Source organism: Ascaphus truei, chromosome 11 (assembly GCF_040206685.1).
Source record: "Ascaphus truei isolate aAscTru1 chromosome 11, aAscTru1.hap1, whole genome shotgun sequence".
Lineage (NCBI taxonomy): Eukaryota > Metazoa > Chordata > Amphibia > Anura > Ascaphidae > Ascaphus > Ascaphus truei.
In genome coordinates this window covers 3,747,438-3,774,102 of record NC_134493.1, presented here as the reverse complement: position 1 = coordinate 3,774,102, position 26,665 = coordinate 3,747,438, and the positions used below count along the sequence as shown (strand labels likewise).

Below are 26,665 nucleotides of genomic sequence, written 5' to 3'. Positions count from 1 at the left end.
GGAGGCGCCGGACGGTTGCTTGTATGCTGCTCCGCGATTCCACCGGAATATCCTGGAATGGTGTCACTCCTCCAAATCTGCCGGTCACCCTGGTACCAAGAGAACCTCAGATTTAATCCGACGCACCTTTTGGTGGCCAAACATGCTAAGAGACATTAAGGACTTCATCGCTTCTTGCTCCACCTGTGCCCGAAACAAGTCCTCTCGCAACAAGCCGTCTGGTCTGCTTCGCCTTTTACCCATTCCGGACCGTCCCTGGACACACCTGTTAATGGACTTCATTGTCGAGCTCCCAGTATCCAACGGGATGAACACCATCCTTGTCATTGTAGACAGGTTCTCCAAGCAAGCCAATTTTATACCCCTCAAGGGTCTCCCTAATTCTGATACTCTAGCAGATTTTTATGTCAAAGAAATCTTCCGTATCCATGGAGTCCCAATCGACATAGTTTCCGACCACGGATCACAATTTATTTCAACATTTTGGCAAGCTTTCACTCAAATGTTTGAAATCTCATTTAATTTTTTATCTGGGTATCACCCTCAAACAAACAGCAGACGGAAAGAATGAATCAATCTCTTGAGCAATACCACCAATGTTTCATATCCGAAGCACAAGATAATTGGGTCAAACTACTCCCATGGGCTGAATTCGCTCACAATTCACTTTGGAACGAGTCCACCCAGGAGTTGCCCTTCTTTATAAATGATGGCTTTCATCCAGTCCGCCTCCCTATTTCTTCTGACACCTCCGGAGTCCCGGCAGATTTCAGGGTAAATTTTCTTCAGAACTCTTGAAAGAGAATCCAAAGGACTCTACAAGAGGCTGTCCTCAGACAGAAGAAACAGGTGGACCGGCATCGCCAAAAGGCGCCCAAATATAGGCCAGGATACAAGGTATGGCTATCTTCAAGGAACATAAGATTGAAGACACGCACCCTGAAACTGGCTCCAAGATTCCTGGGTCCCTTTAATATCATCGAACAAGTTAACCCTGTGGCGTACTGCCTTCAACTACCTCAATCTATGAGAATCCCAGCAGTGTTTCATGTGTCCTTATTGAAGCCAGTCCTCAAGAGCTCTCAATTCACTGATCGCTCCCCCAGACCATCGCAGGTCATGGTTCAGGGTCAAGATGAGTTTGACATCCAGTCCATTATCGACTCCAGCAATGTAGAAAATGATGCAGCGCACCGCGATCCAAAAGAAGAACAGGTCTGGCCAAAAATATGTGATCTTTATTGAAGTATCATAAAATCAAGGGATGCAACCCTTCTACGCGTTTCGTGCATGGCACTTTATCAAGTGCCATGCACGAAACGTGTAGAAGGGTTGCATCCCTTGATTTTATGATACTTCAATAAAGATCACATATTTTTGGCCAGACCTGTTCTTCTTTTGGATCGCGGTGCGCTGCATCATTTTCTACATTGCTGGACATCACTCTCTACAGCAGCACGCGATGAAGGGGATACTCTGGTGAAAGCAGTAATACAGTGAGTACACAGGGCCAACCCAATGAGGTAGAGGAGGCTGTCTTTGGACTACCTACCCCTACCTTCAGGGTATCTGGTGCCCTAATTTGTTGATACTCAAATGTATGCATTAATATTAATCAATATCCAGACTGTACTCCCCTCCTTCCTGTGTATATGACACTTCTGAGCACCTTATCTCACCTCAACTTCATTATCGACTCCAGAAGGAAGGTCCAGTTCTTGGTGCACTGGAGAGGTTTCTGTAAGGAATCCATTCCAGGGTTTTGCTGGAGCTCACTGTTGCAGAGTTGGTGAGCTCTCAGACAGACCTCTCCTTGGATTTGCAAGCACTATCACCTGTGCTTGCAATCACTGCAGATCTGTTTCTCTGCTCTGTCATTGGAGGAATTCCCACACACCCCTGTCTATGGATTGGCTCCCTGCCCTTCTTATACTGGGTTTTCCCAGTTCCTCATTGCTGAGCATAACCCAAGATTCACTTGGATGTAACTGTGTTTGCCACAAGCTACATTGCCTTAGCCTTGCCTTGTTCCTGAGACCTGCTGCATTCACCCCAGGCAGAGGTCTGCTTCCTGCTTCCTGTGCTGAAGCGCTGGATCCCCAGTGCCAGCCTTGCCTTGTTCCTGAGACCTGCTGCATTCACCCCAGTCAGAGGTCTGCTTCCCCTATGCTGAAGTGCTGGATCCCCAGTGCCAGCCTTGCCTTGTTCCTGAGACCTGCATTCTCCCCTTGCATAGACCTTATCGTGGGCCACTGTCATGGTAGGGTCAGGGTTATAGTATACACCTTATCATCTGGGTTGAATTGAATAAGACTGGGGTATAATAAAGAGATTTTATTCCTTAAAAGACAGGTGGACACACAATGTTGGACAAATAACAGTTTGGATATAACACTTACTTGGTAAGGGGAAGATGAAATAGCCCAGGACACAGGGCTAGCAGTTCATCCAGCACAGGATACAGTGCATACAGAAACACAAAACGAAGCCTCTGGGCATAGAGCTTGCAATCACTTATATGGGATTTTGTCTCTATCCCTTAACATTGGGTCTCAGGTATTGGATAACAATTACCTGGACACCATTACCTCTTACCAGCTCACGTGGGAAGCAGGAGGGTGCCCTCAGGTGGTTGGCACCTGCGCACATCCTTCCAGTCAAAGTCCCATTTCCCGAGCCCCACACTAAAAGGTTGGTGTCTCAAAGTCTGCCATCTGGGAATCTGGACCGGGGAACTCTGACCAGAGGTGTGAAGTATGATACTTAACGTAAACGGCCATGTCCTGCTCTTTCTCCGCCCTGTATACTTAATCTGGGGGAGTTAGCCTTTGTTCAGAGCTTGCTCTGCAGACAGGTAGGCACCCTCTGGCCATTAGCATACCTGATGGGCCAGTAACTTTCACAGGTTTTACCATAGGCAGAGAAATACAATAAGCCTATAACAATTAATACATATAAAAATATTCCGTTCAGTTAATCTGAGAGGGCTGAAAATTGCCATGCCATCATGACGGAGGTGTGACCACCTGGTGGCCAAATTTCAGCCTTCTAGATATTACCGAACCGGAGGTAGCCTATTTGGGTTTAACCAGTATTTTAAATCAGCTATCCCTTTTCCCCCCATGGCGGCCAATAGCGGCGACTGTGACCTATACACCTAAACTCCCTCTGTTCGGTTAGTCCGAGACGGCTGAAAATTGCCACGCAATCATACCGGAGGTGTGACTGCACGGTACCCAAATTCCAGCACTCTATGCCCCACCGAACCGGAGACAGGAACATCAGTTTTAATCATTTTTGAAGACCAGCATCATTTTTCTGCCGTTTCAGCAGCCCTTTACATGGGACTACATGGGCCCTGTGGTGGTTGCCGGTACTCCTGGCAAATGGTGGCCCCACGGGCGGGGAAGGGGGACAAAGGGTCATAAACATTAGAACACTGTTACCCATTGCCCTCCCGACCTGATCCCCGTGTATGTGTTTGATGAAACCACGTAGTAGGGCGGGAACATATGAAACAGGGTGAAACACATATTGTGCTGAAGCAGGGGAATGCATACAGATTATCACACATAATTACATTAACCCCTCATCTCCTGCACGATTGTAGGGGTTGCCAGCTGGGGGGTAACCCTTTATTACCGGGCTAGCAACCCCATCGTTACAGCCACTCCTCATGCAGAGGCCATTCCCGCGCTTCAGCTGCTATGCTGAAGTGGTTTGCACCTGACTTCCTGTTGCGGAACTCCAGCCTGGATCCGGGATTCCGAATCCTCAGACAATACTGTCTCTCACTGATTCTTCCACAATTTTTGGGGTACCCACTACTGACTGCTCTTCCTCTGCCTCAAACTCAGGGTTACCTCCCAGGGAGGTTTCTGTAGTACCGAATGTATCTGCAGATTGAAAGGACCCTGTGTCTAAAACTGATTTTTTTCTGCACCAATTCCTCTATTGTATTGCGTGAAGCCATTAAATCTGGGACTTCCACTCCTAAGTCAAGTTCGTGTTTTCCTGATTCTCCCTTTGTGTTTGAAGTACCCAGTTCTAACCCCAAGACTTTTGTGTCTAAGTCAGTTTTTACTCTCACCCAGCCTCCTGCGGTACTGGATAAGATCTGTATTGATCCAAGCTCTCTCACTTTACAAGCAGCTTCAATACCCGCGGGTTCCTGTGTGGTGCCAGATATATTCCCTCTGGACTCCTTGTTGTCATCGTCTAAAACTGAAATACCCCCATTGAACTTCCTCGTCTTGCCTGAGGTGCCTATCCCTGCTTCTGGTGCTCCCACTGTGGGCACAGGCATGCCTCTCTCTGCTTGTTCTTTGGTGTCAACTGCATCCTCTACGGATGTCCAGACTTGGGACCTGATTCTCCCTAAACCCCATATGCCCAGGGATGCTGGCCTCTTATCGTTTGCCAGTACCATGGCAGAAAACTATGTAAACACTTAAACCATCACACTCAACTTGCTAACAGCGTTAACGGGCCTGGACTTTAACAAAAGAACTGTATCAATATCTTTCGGTGAACCCTCCCGCCCTATACCCTCGCTAACCACCGCCCGGATTTCCTTTGGAGAAAAAAATTCTCTCAAACATCTACGTGCTTATCCGAGCAAAACCATTGCCCATCCAGTAGGTCTCTCTGCTACATCTGACCAACAATCTGTGTCTTTCGTCCTGTACAATCGGACTATTACTGGGGACCGGGCACCTGACTTGTGCCCCTTGGACATCCCTGTACTGGACTCTCCTGTTCTTGCACAGCTCTGGATTTCCAAATCATTTTGTGATGCTTTCTGCGCCTCAAGAATTGCAGAACCTTCGTTTTCTTGTACTCGCCAATGGATTGCTGGATCAATGGCTTACTTCCTGCCTAAGACACTTCAGAAACAATTCTATGTCACCCAGATCTCTGATTGATTCGTCTCATTCGGAGGAATTACCTAAAGGGGGGGGGGGGTACTGTAAAGAATCTGTTCCTGGGTTTGGCTGGAGCTCACTCCTGCAGAGTTGGTGAGCTCTCGGTCAGACCTCTCCTTGGATTTGCAAGCACTATCACCTGTGCTTGCAATCACTGCAGCTCTATTTCTCTGCTCTGTCATTGGAGGAATTCCCACACACCCCTGTCTATGGATTGGCTCCCTGCCCTTCTTATACTGGATTTTCCCAGTTCCTCATTGCCGAGCATAACCCAAGATTCACTTGGATGTAACTGTGTTTGCCACAATCTACATTGCCTTAGCCTTGCCTTGTTTCTGAGACCTGTTGCATTCACCCCAGGCAGAGGTCTGCTTCCTGTTTCCTGTGCTGAAGTGCTGGATTCCCAGTGCCAGCCTTACCCTGTTCCTGAGACCTGCTGCATTCACTCCAGGTAGAGGTCCACTTCCTGGTTCCTGTGCTGAAGCGCTGGATCCCCAGTGCCAGCCTTGCCTTGTTCCTGAGACCTGCATTCTCCCCTTGCAGAGACCTTATCATGGGCTGCTCCCACTCCTCGCGCATAGGCCATTCCCGTGCTTCAGCTGCTACACTCAAGCGGTGTGCACCTAACTTCCTGTTGCCGAACTCCAGCCTGGTCATCGACTACCCTACGTCTCCAACCCTGACCCTGGCGTGTCTATGGATTATGAAACAAAAAAGCGGGGGTCCCTGCTCAGCTAGTGTGCAATGTATATGTAACTTTCTAGAGAGGTGCTAGCACTTCCTGAAATGTGTGTGATTCTATTACCTCCCCTCCAATGTACTTTGGGACTTTCTATTCCTAAACATTTTAACCATTTCAGGTCTTGTCCATGTACAGGCACACCCCGCTTTAAGGACCCTCACGAGTAAGGACATAATCGCCCAATAGGCAAACGGCATCTCACGCATGCGCCTGTCAGCACGTCCTGAACAGCAATATCGGCTCCCTACCTGTACCGAAGCTGTGTGCAAGTGGGGAGACTATAGAGCCTGTTACAAATGCGTTATTTACATCAGTTATGCACGTATATGATGATTCCAGTACAGTACATGCATCGATAAGTGGAAAAAAGGCAGTGCTTCACTTTAAGTACATTTTTGCTTTACATACATGCTCTAGTCCCATTGCGTTCGTTAATGCGAGATATGCCAGTACTAATCTAAAGTGGTTAGAAACACTGTATGTTATTAATCCTTTCTTAATGTTATAAATGTGTTCCGCAAAACCTTCTTTAACAAGTCTACTGGTCCTCCCTACATATAGGAGACCACAGAGATACTCCAATAAGTAGACTACAAAACTACTACTACTGTACACTTAATAAAAGTGTCACTTGTGTATTTGTTCGTGATGTTTGATTTGAATGTGTTCCTATTTTTACTTACATCACAAAAAAGATGCATTTTCTTGTTCTCTTCCATGTTTTGTGACCCTCCTACCTTGAATATTTGTGCCAAGAAAAAACATCTTTTTCAAGCATTTTTTTTTCAAAAGCGTTTTATCTACATAGCATACATTTCACACAGAGTATATTTTTGACAAGCTAAAAAAATATTTGTTTTACAAATTATGTCTTTTACTAAAGTAAAAAAAACTTCAGATAGTTCATATAACTAAAATGAAAACTGAGAATGTAGTCAAAACCTTTGAAGATATTTAGATCGATATCTACTAAGTGGTGCTATTTAATAAATCGCCTTCCAGCACTGGAACATACCTTACAACCCGTTCATGTGAAGGTGCCTTATGGAATGACACAACTTAAATGAGGGGGTCCAGAGAAGGGATCGAAGCACAGAGGGAGAAGGGGGCCTCAGGCAGCAGGAACAGACTGAACAGCAGAATACAAAAACAGGTCACTGGTACAATAAATCTATCCAGACTCCGCCTGCAGGCAAAGTGCCTCTTTCCTACTAACTGCAAGGGATTCCCACCTGGGCTAGGGCAAAAAGTGGTGCCAAAAACACACACTGACCAGTTGTATACTGACCAAATCCTAGCCGACTCTACAAGGATGGTATAGCCACTACCCAGGACCGAAGGTGGACCTCCCAAGAGCTATGCTTATACCTGGGGTACATCCCACACACTCCTGGGAACCACCAGCTCTCAAAGGCTTACTACTATGCTCTTGTGGGTTCTGTGAGCACTGGGAAATTCAAAGGGTCTCAGGGCTCCCAGAACAGACGCAGAAAAACTAGGCAAAAAAAATGTGCATACAAAGTAAAAATCCTAGTCTCAACTATCTAGGAGGTTGCCACTGATCAGGCTTTGAGGGGAAACCAACCCAAGAATAATGCACTTATACAGGAACCCACTCCCCGTAATCACTGACTCACAAGGAGTCAGTCCTTGTCATGGAACAAGAACTGCATTTCTGTTCCACCCCCCTCTCTCCTTTGCAGCTTCTGCCTGTCAGTTCTTATTTTCAGCTGCATGGAGTTTGCACACACATACTGTGTCTGTGTGATATGTAACAATGTTGCATTTCTTGCCTCTGGGCATGTAATCAGTGAGCTGCTACTGCAGCCTCTGAGATCCTCACCGGAATGGGCTAGTCTGCTTTCCCCCCTCTGCTCTGCCCACAGATGGTCTGTCCCCAGGCTATCTTGCTACCCAGCATACATTGGGACTTCCTTTCCAACATTACCTCTGGATGAGTGAGTACCTGCTGTAACTGCTGTAGTGGTAGGATTACCCTTTTCACCTGCCCTTAACTACCAAGCACCCACAGAGAGGCGTTATCTAAACATCTACATCTCTTTACAAGTGCCTGTCTTTTACCCTGCTTTCCCTCAATTAAGTGAAGAAAAAACACAGACCTTGTTGTGCTTTGAAAAGAGGGCCGAGTTGAAGCTATCTGGGCTAAATCATCTTACATATGACCCTGGCCTCCAGAATAGTCCTACATAAAAGATCAGCATCAGTCTATACTATCCTTCAGTGGTTACTGAGGACAATGGGAGAGTCACAGAGCTCCAAGTAAGCACACTAGCAAATGCCACACTATACAGTATACAACAGAATAACCAAGTACTAAGGATCACATGGCAATATTTTCCTTCACGAGAATAGATTTAATAAAGAGAGGTACAGTACACAAAGGGCTCACATACAATTCAGCACCAAGCAGCAGTAAAATAAATGGGAAGGCAGTAAAAGTTCCTACAACTTACAGTATAAGAGAAGTTACAGTCTGTGGGGACGGAAGGCTTTGCGCAGAGGCAGGGGGCTACTGCACGGTCCAACGTGTCCAAGGAGAGACAACACAGCAAGTGAATGGCTTCCAAATGTAAGTCTAAAAGCAAAACTGCCAGGAAGGAAATTTTAAAGATTTTCGGCCCAATTGTTCCCTATGGGCTTTTTTGACCTACAGGGTCATTTTGGTCAATTGCCTGCACATAAAAAGAAATGTGAAAATAAGAGGGAATCCAGACAGGAAAGGGATACTGATTCCCTAAACAAGTGTGCCACTTTGCCTGAGATCTAGGAAACATTAAAGGCTTCATCTCAGCAGGGGTCATGCAGCAAAATGGGAGCAGCCAGGCACAGGACAGAGGAAACACTGCAGGGGGCCTCTGCTGGATGTGAGTAGGGGGAGGGTATACAGTCTACAAAAAAGCAATACCCTACTTTAAATACATTTTAGTTCTATTTCTCTCCAAAATTAAGGTACCTGATGGGAAAATCAGTCGCAGGCTGGGCATAACCTTTATTTAAGCGTCTCTTCCATCACATAAGACCCTTAATGATCTTTCTGAGATCAAAAATCCATGACTCTCACAGTGACATTTTGAAAGCTATAGATTTAAACTCTGTGGTGTTTCTGATCATTATCAAGCTTCACAATTTGGATTAAAAAAAAATCCACATTAGGAGCAATTAAGTTTCTTTCGTGTGTGAATTCTCTGATGTTTAACAAGATCTGACTTATGGAAAAAATATTATCCACATTCAGAGCAAACAAATGGTCTTGGTCTAGCCTCTGTGAATTATCTGATGTTTATTAAGGTTTGAGCCTGAGTAAAAACAGGTCCCACATTCAGAGCAAACAAATGGCTTCTCTCCTGTGTGAATTTTCTGATGTCTAACAAGATGTGACTTAACGGAAAAAGTTTTCCCACAGTCAGAGCAAACATATAGTCTCTCTCCTGTGTGAATTCTCTGATGTGCAACAAGATTTGCGTGCCACAAAAAACATTTTCCACATTCAGAGCAAATACATGGTCTTTCTCCTGTGTGAAGTCTCTGATGTGCAACAAGAATTGAACTCTGAGAAAAAGATTTTCCACATTCAGAGCAAACAAATGGCTTCTCTCCTGTGTGAATTTTCTGATGTCTAACAAGATCTTTCTTAAGAGAAAAAGAATTCCCGCATTCAGAGCAAACAAATGGCTTCTCGCCTGTGTGAATTTTCTGATGTTTAACCAAACTTGTCTTAAGAGAAAAAGATTTCCCACATTCAGAGCAAACAAATGGCTTCTCTCCTGTGTGAATTTTCTGATGTCTAACAAGATCTGACTTAACGTAAAACGATTTCCCACAATCTGAGCAAACAAATGGTCTCTCTCCTGTGTGAGTTCTCTTGTGTTTAATTAGATCTGGCTTACGGGAAAAACTTTTCCCGCATTCAGAGCAAACAAAAGGTCTCTCACCTGTGTGAATTCTCTGATGTGTAACAAGAGTTGAGTTCCACAAAAATATTTCCCCACATTCAAAGCAAGGAAACAATTTCCCTCCCTTGTGAATTGTCTGATGTTTAACAAGAGCCGAGTTACTAGTAAAGCATTCATCACATTCAGAGCAATTATACAGGCTTTCTGTATTGTGTGTTCTTTGGTGAATTGTACAATCTGATTTATTATTAAACTTTTTACCACATTCACTGCACTTATACGTCATTACTGACAGGTTTTTGTTAATTTTCTGGGCATTAGTGTTTCCTTTGTCCCACTTCTTAATAGGAGTAGATGCATGTTCATGTTCTTTCAGTGTATATATGTGGGAAACTGTGGGATTTTCTTCTTTACGTGAGCCCGATTCCTCAGCCATAATTCTCACAGCTTTTCTCTGTCTCTTACTTGGGTCATTTTGATTCAAGTAATTTGCTCCTTGATCAGTTTTAACAGCACTGTTATCTTCATTCACACGATCTTGTGAGCAAAGAGGATTGTGCCCATCTGCATGTATACTTCTGCTCCTGGATTTATCTGTTGGAAATAAATGTGCTGTGAGAAACAAAGTTAATTACCCAATTTCCTCGCAGACATTTTTGCTGCACACAGAAAACCCGGCAGGCCTCTCCAGCAGCGCCCCCTGGCTGTTTTTTTTTTTCCCCAGTACATTGATTGTAAAACGCAGTCCTATTTTAGCCACGTGAAAAAGGGGAAAAACCTGCGTCTTACAATCGAGGAAATACGGTAATAGCATAAATATAATTTAACATTACTGGTTGAACATTTCAATTACTGGTAATATAAAACATGTCCCAAATTGCAATTGGAATATACTGCAAGCTAAAGAAGTACTATTGCAACACTGAAAGCAAATCAGGGGTTAATTTACGTATTATAGAGGTACCTTCTACAGATCTATTGAAATAGGTTTTGATAACTAAAATGTTCTAGTCTTTCCTGGAACACAAAGAGTTAAGGTAGCCGAGCTAAACAAAATGACACAGATGTATAACTGACCCTCAGAAATGTCACCCGAGAGCCCACATTCAATACCAGGAACTAGAGTAAATGCCAAACAGAATGGATGTCCTGGCTCCTTGTGGTGGGAATCAGACAGGAATGTATACTGTGAGAGAACCCCTCGCGATGCTTGTGTGCTGTAAATGCCACTGGAGCTAAACTGTTCAGAAACCTACTGTGATGTGAAATAATATGAATATTGTTTTGTATGTTTATATACTGAAATAAATGGGTAATTAAGAGTATTTCAATCTCTCCTTTACAGTATCATCATATTCCCTTCAATGCGATATAGTAGTAAAAGGTACCCGTGTCTGGTATGTGGAACGACTCCAGGAATATTCTGATTACAGTACATTGAGGTACAGATTGGATTTCTCAAGACAGTTATTGTGATCCTCAAAAACAGTGTTTCTCAGCAGGGGTTTAGCGCCCCCTGGGGAGCAGTCGGAGGATGAAAAGAATGAGGAGCATTGAGAAAGCAGGGCAGTCGTTAGGCAGTTGGGCAGTTTCCTCCATTTTGATTGACTGCATTACAAAATCAGCAGCAGCAGCCAATCAGGGGGTGGCATCAGATTCTAACTCAGATTCTCTTGGACATAACACCTGTGTTGCGCAAAAGGTGGTCCCCCTAAGAGAGTCTCTCCAATGTGCCTTCACTGTTCCAGTCCACTAAGACAGTTAATACTTAACCAGGTCAATATCAGAGGAAAAGTAAGAACTTCAAAGCCCTGGAGATCGGTCATCCCCTCCCCCTGCATATCTGCAGTAGGGGTCAGTGTTCACTCTACTGCGGACTGTCTTGGACATAACACCCGAGTCGTGCCAAAGATGGTGAAAGGGTGTCAGCCATTTTCTGCTGTTAGAGATGCTCTGTTATTGTTCTTGGATAAAATATTGCAGAAGTATATTGAAGCATTTACATCTTCACACATTACCTGCTCTCACAGTTCTACCTCATCATAATCCCACTAACTTCTTCAATGCCAACACCTTCAATTAACAAGAAGCCATCCAACACACACCATCCTTTTTATCCCCCTGTACCTTCTGTTTCCACTTACCCTGTCTTACAGATTGTAAGCTCTTGGGAAGGATGCTCCTTATTGTAACGTTTGCACTACCCACAAACAAGACAAGAAACCGGTACTGAGGTGGGAAGGTATAAAACCACACACCGACAGCAGCAGAGGCGTGCCTGTAAGGCGGATTGTAAGCGTAGCCGGGTCTGGGCAGGAGAGAGTGGGTTCGTCCGTATACTCGCCGGGGTCTTGGGTTGTAGAGAGAAGAGTAGCTGAAGTCTGTTAAGCTGTGGTCTGGGATTGGAGAGTTGAGAGTTGCAGAAGTCCGTGTAGCCGTGATCTTGGGTTGGAGAGGTAAACGTAGTCGAGGGTAAGCCTGTGGCGGTGATGGAGTTAACCAGGCTTATAATAAAGGTCAAGCCTGCTTGGTTACCCCTGCCCCGTGTTTTGGGGTCCTAGAATGTCAGCTCTGGGGCCCGGGCATTGTGTATCCATTACTGTGTGCAAAATATGAGACAACTGCCATTTTTGTGTTTTTACCTTTTCTAGAGATGCTGGGACCGGGAGATTTTCAGGAGGTAAGTTTCAGGGTGGGGGGGGGGGGGGGTGTTGCCAGAGAAAGTTGTTACAGATTGTGGCTAGGTATCGGGGTTCTCAAGTTATGAGTTACCCCAGAAATGTATCTGGGAGTCAAGTGAGATTCTCAGATACATGGAAGCCCAGTGCTCCAGGCAGACCCCCATCCTGAAACCATTCTTGCGACTCACCACTAGGATGTCCTGCTTCAGCACAGAGCAGGAAAATGTAAACATGGGACACCAGGGGTATTGCATTGTATTGTATGTCTTTATTTATATAGCGCCATTAATGTACATAGCGCTTCACAGTAGTAATACACGTGGTAATCAAATAAATAACATAATATAAATAACAGATCATGGGAATAAGTGCTTTAGACATAAAAGTAACATTAAGGAAGAGGAGTCCCTGCTCCGAGGAGCTTACAGTCTAATTGGTAGGTTGGGAGAACGTACAAAGACAGTAGGAGGGAAAAAAATAGCATGTTTTTGTATTGCGCTGCTAGTTATACGTAGCGCTTTACAGAGACATTTTGCTGGCACAGGTGCCTGCCCCGTGGAGCTTGCAATCTATGTTTTTGGTGCCTGAGGCACAGGGAGATAAGGTGACTTGCCCATGGGCACAAGGAGCCGACACCAGGAATTGAACCAGTGCCACTCAGTGTCTTTTACTCACTGAGCCACTCCCTCTCCAGTCCGGTGAATGTGTATAAGATGGAGGTTTGTTTTATTAAAATAAGATACAGGGGGAAAATCAAATAATGTGTTAAATGTATGAGTTATGGTAACAATGTTTTTGAATAAGGAAAAAGAGAATGGGTTTTAACCATCCCCCAAGATTTATAAGTAGGTTTTTGAAGCAATGTCATAGGAAGTCACTTAGATAAACAACCCATTTGCATAGGAAGCTTCAAAGAGACATTTGTCCAAGAGGTGTTAAAACCTTTTATTGACACGTAGGGTGTGTAGGCGTCTTCAGTCTGATATTCCTTGAAGAGAGCCACACTTTGTCTCCTAGCCTGAATTTAGGTGCCTCTAGGCAATGTCGATCCGCCTGCTTCTTTTGTGTAAGGACTGCCTGCTGGAGAGTTTTTTGAATCCTTCTCCAGGAATTCTGAAGCAAGTTTACTCTGAAATCAGCCGCCGGAACTCCGGAGGGATTTGAGGAAATGGGAAGACGTGCTGGGTGGAACCCATAGTTTACAAAGAAGGGCGACTCCTGGATAGACTCATTTCTGAGTTGTGAGCGAATTCAGCCCATGGAAGGAGGTCTACCCAGTTATCCTGTGCGGCGGAGATAAAGTATCTGAGATACTGCTCTAAGGATTGATTTGTTCTCTCCGTGTGACCATTGGTTTGGGGATGATAACAGAAGAAAAAAGAAGTGAGATATCCAACCTTTGGGCGAAGGCACGCCAAATTTTTGAGACGAACTGTGAACCGCGGTCAGATACTATAGAGAGTGGGACTCCGTGGATGCAAAAGACCTCCTTAATATAGATGTTAGCCAGGGTGGCAAAATTAGGAAGGCCTTTGAGAGGTATGAAGTGAGCTTGTTTTGAAAATAGATCCACAATGACAAGAATAGTATTCATTCCTTTAGAGACAGGGAGCTCGACAATCAAGTCCATTGAAAGGTGGGTCCATGGACGACACGGAATAGGTAGTGGGCGAAGCAGGCCAGATGGCTTGTTGCGGGGCGGACTTATTTCGGGCATTGGTAGAGCAAGAACTGATAAACTCCTTAATGTCTTTCAGCATATTCGGCCATCAGAAAGTGCATCTGATTAGATCCGATGTTCTCTTAGAAACAGGGTGACCTGGTGACCTGGTGACCTAGAAGAGTGACCCCATTCAAGGATTTTCTGGTACAATTGCGGATATAGCATACAAGCAACCCTCTAGCATCTCCATACCCTCGGGAATCTGCATCTGAGTCTCCAAGATCTGATCTAGTACATCAAAAGAATTTGCAGAAATGATATATTTAGAAGGAAGAATATTCTCTGGAATATCTTCGGATTTATCTTCACTGACAAATTGACGGGATAAAGCATCAGCCTTGAGATTCTTAGTAACGGGAATGTAGGATATAATGTAATTAAATCTTAAGAAGAAGAGCCCAGCGGGCCTGATGAGAACCGAGGCGACGAGCGCCTTCAATACACAATAAATTTTTATGGTCCGTGAGGATCGAGATAGGATTCTCAGTACCCTCCAGGAGATGTCTCCATTATTCCAGGGTAAGTTTGATGGCCAGCAGCTCTCTGTTACCAACGTCATAGTTTTGCTCTATGGAGGAGAATTTCTTAGAGAAGAACCCACAAGGGTGTAGTTTATCCTGGGGGTTTTGTCTTTGTGAGAGTATGGCTCCTGCTCCAGTATCCAAAGTGTCTACTTCCTTAGGGGGTGGAACGGGGGCGCATCCCCCGCGGCAGCCGTGATAGGTCTAAGGCTTCCAAGAACAAGTGTAGCTTTGTGCAGCTAATGAATGCTTCTATGAGCAGGTGTAGCTGTTGTGCAGCTAATGAATGCTTCTATGAGCAGGTGTAGCAGTTGTGCAGCTAATGAATGCTTCTATGAGCAGGTGTAGCTGTTTGGCACCTAGTGGATCTTGACACGGAGCTTGGGGGTGTGGCGCACGTGTCGCATGCGAGCGCCGCACGCAGTTAGTGAGCCGCACGATCTGGGAGTGGAGCCTGAGCCTGCGGCGTTGGATGACGCGATTTTGGCGCGCATGCGTGCTGCGCACATCTGGTAAGGAATGTGGTCCATAGGCACCCCGCGCGTACGCAGTGGTGCTCGAGAGGATGCATGGAGCGGCTGTACTTTGGTAATCCTTACAGTACCCCTCCCCCTTCAGAGGAGACCTCCAGACAAACCCTGCGAGGCTTCAGGGGTTACTTCCGGTGAAAGTTTGACGAGTTCGGGTGTGTGGACTTGCAGTTGTGGGATCCAGGATCATTCCTCTGGACCGTATCCCCTCCAGTGAATGAGGTATCGGATTGTCCCACTAAATAACCTGGAGTCTAGGATAGCCTAAACTTCGTACTCCTGCTGGCCCTGTACGATTTGAGGGCCCGGTGGTGCAGGAGCTGGATCTGGAAAGCGGAGGCTGCGATGTGCTGGTTTCAATAAAGAAATGTGAAATACTGATTTGATTCTCATCGATGAGGGGAGTTGCAGGTGGTATGACACTGGATTTATTCTCTCCAAGACTTTGAAAGTGCCCAGGAATCTTGGGGCCAGTTTGAGTGTGGGGACTTTTAGGTGTATGTTCCGTGAGGACAGCCATACTTTGTCTCCCAGTCTCAGCTCTGGAGTTTCGTGACAGTGGCGGTCTGCCTGAGTTTTATGTCCAAAGGAGGCCATGAATCTTATAGTGCTTGGATCCGGTCGTCAGCTGCAGAAACCCCAGAGGAAGGGGAAGAGAAGGTGTAAATATATTTTCTACTGCATACGTAGGAATCTCCTCTCGTACTTGGATCGATACCCCCCGGGAGGCCTTTTTCCCACTCTTAGAGTGCTGGACAGGAAAAGAACGAACAGCTCGGAGAAGTAATTGAGTCGGACACCAGTGAGTGTTGTCAAAAACCTCTCCTGTTTATTAATGGTTACAGTCAGGTTTTATAGGCGAGCGAGCGAAGAAAAAAAGCGTATACGTGAGAAACTTACTTCCCTTTATGTTTACTTAGAAAGTGACAGATGGAAAGTTACAGTTTGGGAACCTTCAATTTGCCCAGTCTTAGGGCAGTCTAGGGCGCGTCATAATTCTTGCTGTTAAGACAGTTCAAAAATTTGGGCTAAGCATGGTTGGCTAGAACTTCCTGTTTCTACATTGTGAAACTATGTCTGAACATACATAGTTCAGAAGTTCAGCCACCATTAATTGGGTAAAAGGTCAGTTTAACATCAGACTAAAAAGCATAATGGCAGTGTTAGTGTAAAATGGTTATATAGCAGACAAAATGGAGTCCCCCCTTGATACATACATTATCAGAAGGGTAGCCACGCCGGATGGAAACCGTAGTTTACAAAGAAAGGAGAAGTCTGTGTACTCTCGTTCCTCAGAGAATTATTGGTGAACTCTGCCCAGGGAAGCAGGTCTGCCCAGTCGTCCTGCGACGAAGCAGCGCAGGTCCTGCTCTAAGGATTGATTGGTCCTATCTGTCTGTCCATTCGTCTGTGGATGGTACCCCAATGAAAAATGCAGAGAAATGTTCAATCTTATGGTGAAGGCTCGCCAGAACCTCGAGACAAACTGGAGTCCTCTGTTGGATACAATGGTGGAGGGGGTTCCGTGGAGGCGGAATATCTCCCTACAGAATATGTGTGCCAAGGTTGGGGAGTCTGGTAGTCCTTTGAGTGGGATAAAATGTGCTTGTTTAGAGAACCTGTCTATAACTACGAGTATGGTGTCCATACCTATGGATCTTGGCAGTTCTACGATAAAGTCCATAGACAGGTCCCTCCAGGGGTGGTCCGGGACAGGTAGGGGGTTTAAAAGTCCTTGGGGTTTACTGAGGGGTGTTTTGTTCCGTGCACATGTGGTGCATGCTTTGGTAAATTCCGTTATGCCTTTTTGCATGTTAGGCCACCAGAGTGTCCGTGCGATTAAGTCTGTGGTTCTCTTAGTATCGGGATGGCCGGCGGTTTTTGACCAATGTCCCCATTCCAAGATCTTATTGCGGAAGGGTAATGCTGCAAAGAGGCATTCGTCCGGGACATCCAGGCCTTCTGGGATGTTGGTTTGGTCCAGCAGGAAGTCATCTAGTATGTCGAATGTATTGGCGGAGATGATGAACTTGGCAGGCAGGATGGTCTCTGACGTGGCTTCGATTTTGTTCTCACTTAAAAACTGACGGGAAAGGGCGTCTGCTTTTAGGTTCTTGGAACTGGATATGAATGATATGATGTAATTGAAGCGTGAAAAAAAAGTGACCAACGGGCTTGATGGGCTCCCAGGTGTTGAGCGCTCTCCAGGTACATAAGGTTTTTGTGGTTGGTGAGGATTGTGATGGGACTCTTTGTACCCTCCAGCAGATGTCTCCATTCCTCCAAGGCTAGTTTGATGGCCAGTAGTTCTCTGTTGCCTACATCAAAGTTCTGTTGTGCTGATTACATTTTTTTTAGAGAAGAAGGCAAATGGGTGTAGGTTAGAAGATGGTGATCCTCTCTGTGACAGGGTGGCGCCGGCTCCGATGTCTGATGCGTCTACTTCCAATGAGAATGGTAGTCTGGGATTGGGGTCGATCAGTATAGGTGCAGAGATAAATGCTTTCTTTAAAGTGTTGAAGGACTGGATAGCTGCAGGTGGCCAGGATACAATGTCAGCTCCTTTCTTGGTGAGAGCAGTGATGGGTGCGACAATGGAAGAGAACTTGTAGATGAACCTTCTATAATTGGCAAATTCTAGGAATCTCAGAATGCCTTTGAGAGATGTGGGGAGCAGCCAGTGCATGACGGCTTTCTACTTGGGGGTGTCCATGGAAAACCCAGAATCTGATATGATGTATCCTAGAAAGGCAGTGGATGTTTGGTGAAAGCTGCACTTTTCCAGTTTGGCATAGAGGTGGTGCTGACGAAGGCGTAGAAGTACCTGTTTGACTTGGTCAATGTGTTCTGGGGTGGTCTTGGAAAAAAAGAACATGTTGTCCAGGTAAACGATAACGAATCTGTTCAGCAGGTCTCTAAATATTTCGTTAACAAAGTCTTGGAAGACTGCTGGGGCATTGCACAGACCGAATGGCATAACCAGGTATTTGTAGCTGCCATCTCGTGTGTTGAATGCCGTTTTCCACTCGTCGCCCTGACGAATCATTACCAGGTTGTAGGCCCCACGGAGGTCCAATTTGGTGAATATGGTGGATCCCTGGAGGTGGCCGAACAACTCTGATATCAATGGTAGTGGGTAGTGGTTTTTAATGGTGATCTTGTTTAGTCCTCGGTAGTCGATGCAAGGTCTTAGGGTGCCATCCTTTATTTGACATAAAAAAAATTGCCCCCGCCGGTGATGAGGACTTTCTGATGAACACTTTTTGGAGATTATCCCGGATGTATTCGGACATGACTTTGGTTTCTGGAAGGGAGCGAGGGTAAGAGCCCCCTCTGGGCAGGGTGGAACCGGGCAGGAGGTCTATGAAACAGTCGAAGGGTCCAGGGGGTGGCAATACCTCTGACCTGGCCTTGTCGAATACGTCTCTGAATTATTAGTTATATTCATCTGGTAAAGGGTCTTGTGGCTCTTCTGGTGTCTTAATGCTGCAGATTTTCTGAGGGGGAACTGCACACGTTGTGGAATATTGTTGGTTCCATTGATGAGTGGATTGTGGCGTTGGAGCCTTGGAAGGCACAGGATGATTTCGGCAGATGGGGAGTGGATCACGTCTAGGGTGATATTCTCCCTGTGGGTCTGTTCGCACACCAGGGAGAATTCCAAGGTCTGTAGGATGAGGAAGGCCGGTTGCAGATGGCGTCCGTCAATGGCTTCTAATCCCACCAGGGTTTTTGTTTTTTCCAATGGGAAGTTGTTTCTTATGGCGAATTCCTGGTCTATGAAGTTTCCTCCGGAACCAGAGTCTATGAAAGCGGATACATTCACTGCCACGCCTGGGGTTTGAAGGGATACTGGAATCAGGATTCTTCTGGGCAGGGAGTCTTGCGTGATGGAGGAGTTAGGGAGTGTTCCCACGGGGGATCCTCTGGGTCTCAGTGGAGGGTCGGCATTCCTCGACTTGAGTGGGCAGTGGAGGGCTAGGTGACCTGGGTTGCCGCAGTATAGGCACAGTCCGAAGGTTCGGCGACATTGCTACTCAGATAGGGAGAGTTTGTTGCCACCCAACTGCATGGGTTCTAGAGCTTCGGTCGTAAGTGTCTCTGGAACGGAGTGAAATAGTGAAGTCCTGGCGGTTTCGTGAACGCTCAGATTTTCTCTCCTGCAAGCGCTGGTCCACCCTGATGCAGACTGCGATGAGCTCCTCAGGGTCCGTTGGGCGCTCCAGGACTGTGATGAGCTCCTCCAGGTCCGAGCGGCGAGCTCATTTTTTAGGGGTTCCGAGAGTTCTTGACAGAAGGCGGAAGAGAGAGCCTCACCATTCCACTCTGTCTCTGAGGCGATTGTTCGGAATTCCAAGGCGTATCTTGCCACCAGACGATTTCCCTGGGAAACATGAAAAAGGGAAGACGCTGCAGTAATTTTACGCCCTTGGGTGTCGAAGACACGTCTGAATTCTTTTGGGAACTGCCCAATGTCTTGAGTAAGATCTCTCCTCAGCTCGCAGATAGGAGAGGCCCACACCAATGCATCCCCTGTGAGCAAGGAGATACACTGGCGACACACTTTATTCGAGCTCGGCTAGTCCCACGAATTCGGGTATACCCGGGTGTATTGAGGTTTGTGATGTGTGTGCAGCGCACAGCCAAGAAAGGGATGAGGAGCAGGTCTGGCAAAAAATCTTTATTTGGGTTCCATAAAAACGGGGGTTACAACCTTCGACGCGTTTCGTGCACCACAGGCACTTTGTCAAGAAGTGTGTTATGTGCAGTGCAGGACATTTAAATAGCAGCTGATGCTGCTTTGGCGCCAAAGAGACCGATGACGTCACTGACCATGTTAGCCAATTGGTGTGATCCCGCATCACACTCGTCAGGACATGCAGAGACTTGCCCAGCCCCTCTGCGGGACATAGCCTATCAGTGCCAAGTGAGCTGGTATGCATCGCAAGACAGTGAGAGACCAGTTCTCGCGAGATGCGGCTCACACAGTTCTCGGCCGTCCGCGCATGCGCATGCGGGTCACCCCTGTTGAGCAGAAAAACTCCTTCTCATACGATACATGGACAAAAAGCTATTAACACCTCCCTGCCCAGCATCACAAGGTCTCACCACAGAGGGATCTCAGGAGACGAGCACCCTTGTTTTAGCCAGGCAGAGAGTAATAAAAATGTGTAACACACATACTTCTCTAAGTGTATATACATCTATACAGGGACACAACAATCAAACAAAAGAGTCAGCATCATGCTGCTGTTAAATCGGTTTTCTATCCCACTTTTGTAAAGGGCCCTTACCTTTCTATGTTTGAAAATTTAGTAATTCGTGATCTTAGGATTTTGGCCCAGGGTTTTTCATTCTCCCATAGTGGTTATGACAATCTCAATAAAGATGAACGTCTTGCGATCAAAACATTGCAAGACAATCCTATGTTAATTATTAAAAATGCGGACAAAGGGGGTGCCGTGGTGGTTCAGAGTAGGACAGACTATCTCAGGGAGGCCTTTCGCCAACTTGGGGATGTGTCCTCCTACTCTGAACTACCTCGGGACCCAACTGAAGGATTCCTAAAAGAGTTAATGGATGTCATTGACTTGGGGACAGCAACACACATTTTGAATAAAGATGAAGTAGGTTTTTTGATTAATCCACATCCAGTCATACCCATTTTTCACCATCTCCCAAAGATCCACAAGACATTGGTTGACCCTCCTGGTCGACCGATTGTCTCTAGCATTGGATCTTTGGGAGATGGTTTATCTCGTTACGTCAATTCTTATTTGCAACCGTTTGTTAGGATCTTACCTTCTTTCATTCTGGACTCAGGTGATTTACTGACTCAATTGGAAGAGATATCTTGGCAACAAGACTTTCTTTGGGTGACCATGGATGTGGTCTCCCTATACTCAATTATAGAGCATGAACTGGGGATGACGGCTGTACGCCATTTCATAGAATGTCCGGGAAGCTCAATACTTATGACCACATTTATTATGGAATCTATTCTTTTTCTTCTCACGCACAATTATTTTCTTTTTGAGCACCAGTTTTATTTACAATCACGGGGAACGGCAATGGGGACAAGTTTTGCCCCCTCCTATGCCAATTTGTTTATGGGGTGGTGGGAATATAACTTTATTTATAATAGCACGAATAATTTTAGACACAATATTATTTTTTACAAGCGTTTTATTGACGACTTGCTTATTATTTGGCACGGGAGCACTGACACTTTAAAATTATTTTTTAATTATGTAAATGACAACAACCTAAATATTAAATTCACAACCAACTTCAATGCACATCACATTAGCTTCCTGGACATTCTATTATTCATTGATATGGATCAACAGATACAATCGGATACGTATAGGAAGAGCAATGCGAGGAATTCTTTGTTAAGAGCAGACAGTTGTCACCCCAGGTCAGTAATTGCTGGAATACCAAAAAGTCAGTACCTCAGACTGAGGAGAAACTGTTCCACTCTTAGTGGGTTTCTGGCTCAGTCTGGGGCCCTGACTGATCGATTTGTAGAAAGGGGCTACAATAGGGAGACCCTAAAATCCACATTGGAAGAAGTAATTAAAATAGACAGGAAGACATTGCTTCCCAGTAAACGTTCCAGAGTGAGGGATGGTGGCCGAAAGAGGTATTCGAATGATGGGGATAAAACATCTCCCTTGTTAATCACCCAGTTTAGCAAAGCAAGTGGACAAGTTAATAGTATCATTAATAAACACTGGGGATTGCTAAATATGGATCCCATTCTCCGCCAATACACGGAGAGGGGACCCAAGATTGTGTATAGGAAGGCCAAAACCTTGGCCACATTCCTATCCCCAAGTTTAATTTCCACTCCGAGCAACATCACACATATCACTGCAACTAAGGGATCCTTCAGATGTAATAATTGTAACATATGTACATTCATGCAACCCTCCAAATGTATCTTTTCCCACAGTCCACAAAGACGATTTACTATCAATACCTTCATCAATTGCAACACATCTTTTGTAATATATGTCATCAGTTGTGGCTGTGGGAAGAGATACGTCGGCAGGACAACAAGGGCCCTCAAATTACGGATCCAAGAGCACTGCAGGCTAATTAGGAAGGGAGATTTGATGCACCCTGTCTCTAAACACTTTGCTGAATGTAAAAAGGGGGGCATCAAAAACTTCACTTTTCAAGGAATAGAAAGCCTTAAACAAAAGGAAAGAGGCGGTGACCTTATAAAAAGACTAGACTGTAGAGAATCTTACTGGATATTCATATTAAAGACACGTTCCCCTGAAGGGATTAACATTGAATGGAAGCTTAATCATTTCTTGACATAATTAATTCTGAATGAGTATTGACGACAATGTCTCTAGAAAGCTACTTTGAATATGTCTTTTCTGTATATTCCCTTGATATGACTTTTGTAAAAAATTGGAACTTGTGGCTAATAACTTTATTGATAAGTACTAATGTATGTGGGAATATATAATCAATCGTTTGTGTATATATATATATATCCTTAGAGTCATCAGATAATTGATATTGATGGAAATCCATATTTACTGAGGTATGTACAAATTTAATTGGAAATCAATTGGTGATTAATACCACTTAACACAGATTTGTATATAGATATAAACAGATAGGAGTGTCATGCTTATGTTAAAATGACAACCATGTAGGAATCATAATGAGTAATTCATAGGAATTTAGAATATAGATATCCTTTGCATCATATGGGGTTAAATAAATGTGTTTTTAACGTAGGTGTAGAAATACAAAAGATACATTTTCTAGATATGTGAAATATATGTTTGTAATCAATGTTATGTCTTGTTATTCATGTATATGTCAACTTAACAGCAGCATGATGCTGACTCTTTTGTTTGATTGTTGTGTCCCTGTATAGATGTATATACACTTAGAGAAGTATGTGTGTTACACATTTTTATTACTCTCTGCCTGGCTAAAACAAGGGTGCTCGTCTCCTGAGATCCCTCTGTGGTGAGACCTTGTGATGCTGGGCAGGGAGGTGTTAATAGCTTTTTGTCCATGTATCGTATGAGAAGGAGTTTTTCTGCTCAACAGGGGTGACCCGCATGCGCATGCGCGGACGGCCGAGAACTGTGTGAGCCGCATCTCGCGAGAACTGGTCTCTCACTGTCTTGCGATGCATACCAGCTCACTTGGCACTGATAGGCTATGTCCCGCAGAGGGGCTGGGCAAGTCTCTGCATGTCCTGACGAGTGTGATGCGGGATCACACCAATTGGCTAACATGGTCAGTGACGTCATCGGTCTCTTTGGCGCCAAAGCAGCATCAGCTGCTATTTAAATGTCCTGCACTGCACATAACACACTTCTTGACAAAGTGCCTGTGGTGCACGAAACGCGTCGAAGGTTGTAACCCCCGTTTTTATGGAACCCAAATAAAGATTTTTTGCCAGACCTGCTCCTCATCCCTTTCTTGGCTGTGCGCTGCACACACACCACTTTGGACTTCCCTCATCAGGATACAGCTGCACGCCGCTGGAGATAGCAACTGGAGGCTTTATTACTGTGAGTACTTTACCTGAGGCCAGCCCAATGAGGTAAAGGAGGGTGTTTCATGCACCTACCCCTACCTTCAGGGTGACTAGAGCCCCATCATAGGTCTGTACTAATTATCAGCATTGATTATTCCCCAGTTAGCCTCTTCTCCTTTCAACAATATATAGTTTCATGTACTTGAGCACCATAAATTCATCACTGTATTGAGGTTTGTGACTTTTTTCTGCCCGAGTATATTGGGTTATTTTCCAGGCAGGGATTGAAGCATTTTATTCCCGCTGGCTGCAATACTGCACAGTATATATATATATATATTGCATTACAATTCATGAATTTATGCCATCTGGTAGACACGCGAAGCATTGCAGCCTATTAAATCCTAATCATTATCATTTAACAGATCAGCCGCCCGTCAGCCAGGCATGAACCCAGGCTGGGAAGGCAAACGCAACGGGGCTTGTCAGAGGTGAGGAGCGGCGCATTCCAGGTATCTGCCAGGTACATACTGGGTATTTGCTCGAATAAAGTGTGTCGGTGCAGTAATGCATGCCACTCTTGATCTCAGAGTCAGGAACCGGGCGGGTGTCATCTCAAATTGTATGAAACATTGGTTAAGAAAACCGCGACATTCTAGTGGGTCTATGTTTGTGGGGCTGAGCATACTGTCACGCTGTGCTCACCACAAAAAGACGAAACCCCGGTATGGAGATGGGAATAGTAACAAACACCAGCCACAGGCATGGGGCCACGTCCGGAGTGTAGGATTGTCTCTGTAGCCAGAGCAGGGATATAGAGGACAGAGAAGTCGTGATACTTGCCAAGTTCAACGTAGGAGAGATCCGAGGCATAGAAGGTACTTTGCCAAAGTCAGGATAGGAGAGGAGCGAAGAGTCAGAGGATAGCCAACATCAGGAGCCAGAGGTCAGAGTAGTCAAACAAGCCGGTTCGGTACACAAGGGGTAAATCTAGAATAAGCAGCAGGACAGGAACAAGGCAGGAACAGCAAGGGTAAACACAGAGTAACATATATCTATGCTCAGCCAATGTACCTGTGACATTGGTGAGCATATATAGGCAGCATCAGCCAATCCCTAAGGGGGTGGAGCGGGGGTGCGGCCCCCGAGATAGGACTAAGGCTTCCAAGAACAGGTGTAGCTGTTGTGCAGCTAATGAATGTTTCTATGAGCATGTGCAGCTGTTTTTGCAGCTAATGAATGCTTCTATGAGCAGGTGCAGCTGTTTGTGCAGCTAATGAATGCTTCTATGAGCAGGTGTAGCTGTTTGGCAGCTGGTGGATCTTGACACAGAGCTTGGGGGCGTGGCAGACGTGTCATGTGCGAACACCGTGTGCAGTTACTGCGCAGCACAATCCAGGGGCGGAGCCCGAGTCCGCGGCGTCGGATGACGCCATTTTGGCACGCATGCGTGCTGCGCGCGTCTGATAAGGAATATGGTCCCTAGGCACCCCACGCATACGCGGTGGTGCTCGAGAGGATGCACTTCGGTAATCCTTACACCGCGGAGATAGAGTATAGAAAAAATGGTAGCTCCCTGTAAATGGTCAAAAAGTTCTGAGATGAGAGGCAAGGTAGCAGTTCTTTAAGGGTAGCAGTTATTTAAGGTAATCTTGTTAAGGCCTCTGTAGTCTATGCATGGGCGAAGAGAACCACCCTTCTTTTTAACAAAAAAGAAGCCAGCCCCAGCAGGGGAAGTAGAATTTCTGATGAAGCCTTTCTTTAAATTCTCCTGAATATATTCAGACATGGCCTTGGTCTCCGGAAGAGGCAAGGGATAGGATCTGGCATTAAGGAGACTAGAATCAGGCAGGAGGTCAATGGGGCAATCAAAGGGATGATGAGTGGGAAGAACCTCAGAACGGACTTTGTCGAAAACATCAATGAATTCTACATATACTTCGGGAAGAGAGGGCTTAACAGGGCAATTAGTTTCTAAACCAGCGAAAATTTGCACTGAAGAGGAAGAAAGTAATTTAGGGGACATATCCCATCGTATGGGTTCCTTGGCACTCCAGTCTATAAAAGGATTGTGTTGCTGGAGCCAAGGTAGGCCCAGGATTACCTGCACAGAATGAGAGTGAATTATGTCCAGGGAGATCTCCTCCTTGTGTCCATCCTTCCTGGAGAGAGAAAGGGTAGGTGTCTCCAAGGATATAAAGGCTGGTTGGAGAGGATGTCCATCAATGGCCTCGAGACCGACGGGTACGGACTGCTTTACCAACGGAATCCCATGTATGGTAGGAAAATCTTGATCCACAAAATTTCCCCCAGACCCAGAGTCAATAAATGCAGAAGCAGAAATTCAGAAGTTAGGACCCTCGAGGGTCTCTTTGGCAGGGTTTTTTTCATAGAGGGGAAGGAGGAAATGGTACTGGCATTTCCCGGCTTAGTGGGGCAGTCCACAGTGAAGACCCAGACCCTCATTCCTCCGAAGATGAGAGTTGGCGACTACCCAACTGCATGGGTTTCAGAGCCTCAAGAGCTGGGAAAGCGGTAGGAGAGGATCTACGGATAGGAGTAATAGAAGTGAGAGTTCGTGGATGGTGGCTTTAAACTCGCCTTTCTTGGAGGCGTAGATTCACCCTGATACATACGGCAATAAGGTGCTCAAGCGCAGGGGGTCTTTCCTGAGTGACTAGCTCATTTTTCAGAGTCTCTGCCAGAAGGCTGCTGATAAGGCCTCATTGTTCCAACACGTCTCTGCGGCAATGGTCCGAAATTCCAGAGCGTATATTGCAACCGATCTACGACCCTGAGAAATGTGAAACAAGGAATAAGCAGCGTTGACCTTATGGCCTAGGGTGTCAAAAACCTGTTGGAAGTCCTTCTTGAAACTTGCAAAGTTTTGGGTAAGTTCAGGTCTCAGTTCCCAGATGGGGGATGCCCACGACAATGCGTCACCGGTCAGTAATGCGATAATATACGCCACCTTAGATCTGTCAGAAGAGAAACGAGAAGGGGTTAACATGAACTGAATGTCGCATTGATTGAGGAAACCTCTCCAGTCATGGGGATCACACGCATAGCGGTTGGGAGTGGGAAGACGCGGTTCCATAGGTACTTTGG

At 45.6% G+C, this 26,665-nt stretch overlaps 1 pseudogene; it reads right to left on the bottom strand.

The window, feature by feature from the left end:
- Window positions 1-8,788: 8,788 nt before the first annotated feature.
- Window positions 8,789-10,066, bottom strand: LOC142462847 (uncharacterized; annotated as a pseudogene).
- Between the last annotated feature and the right edge of the window lie 16,599 nt (window positions 10,067-26,665).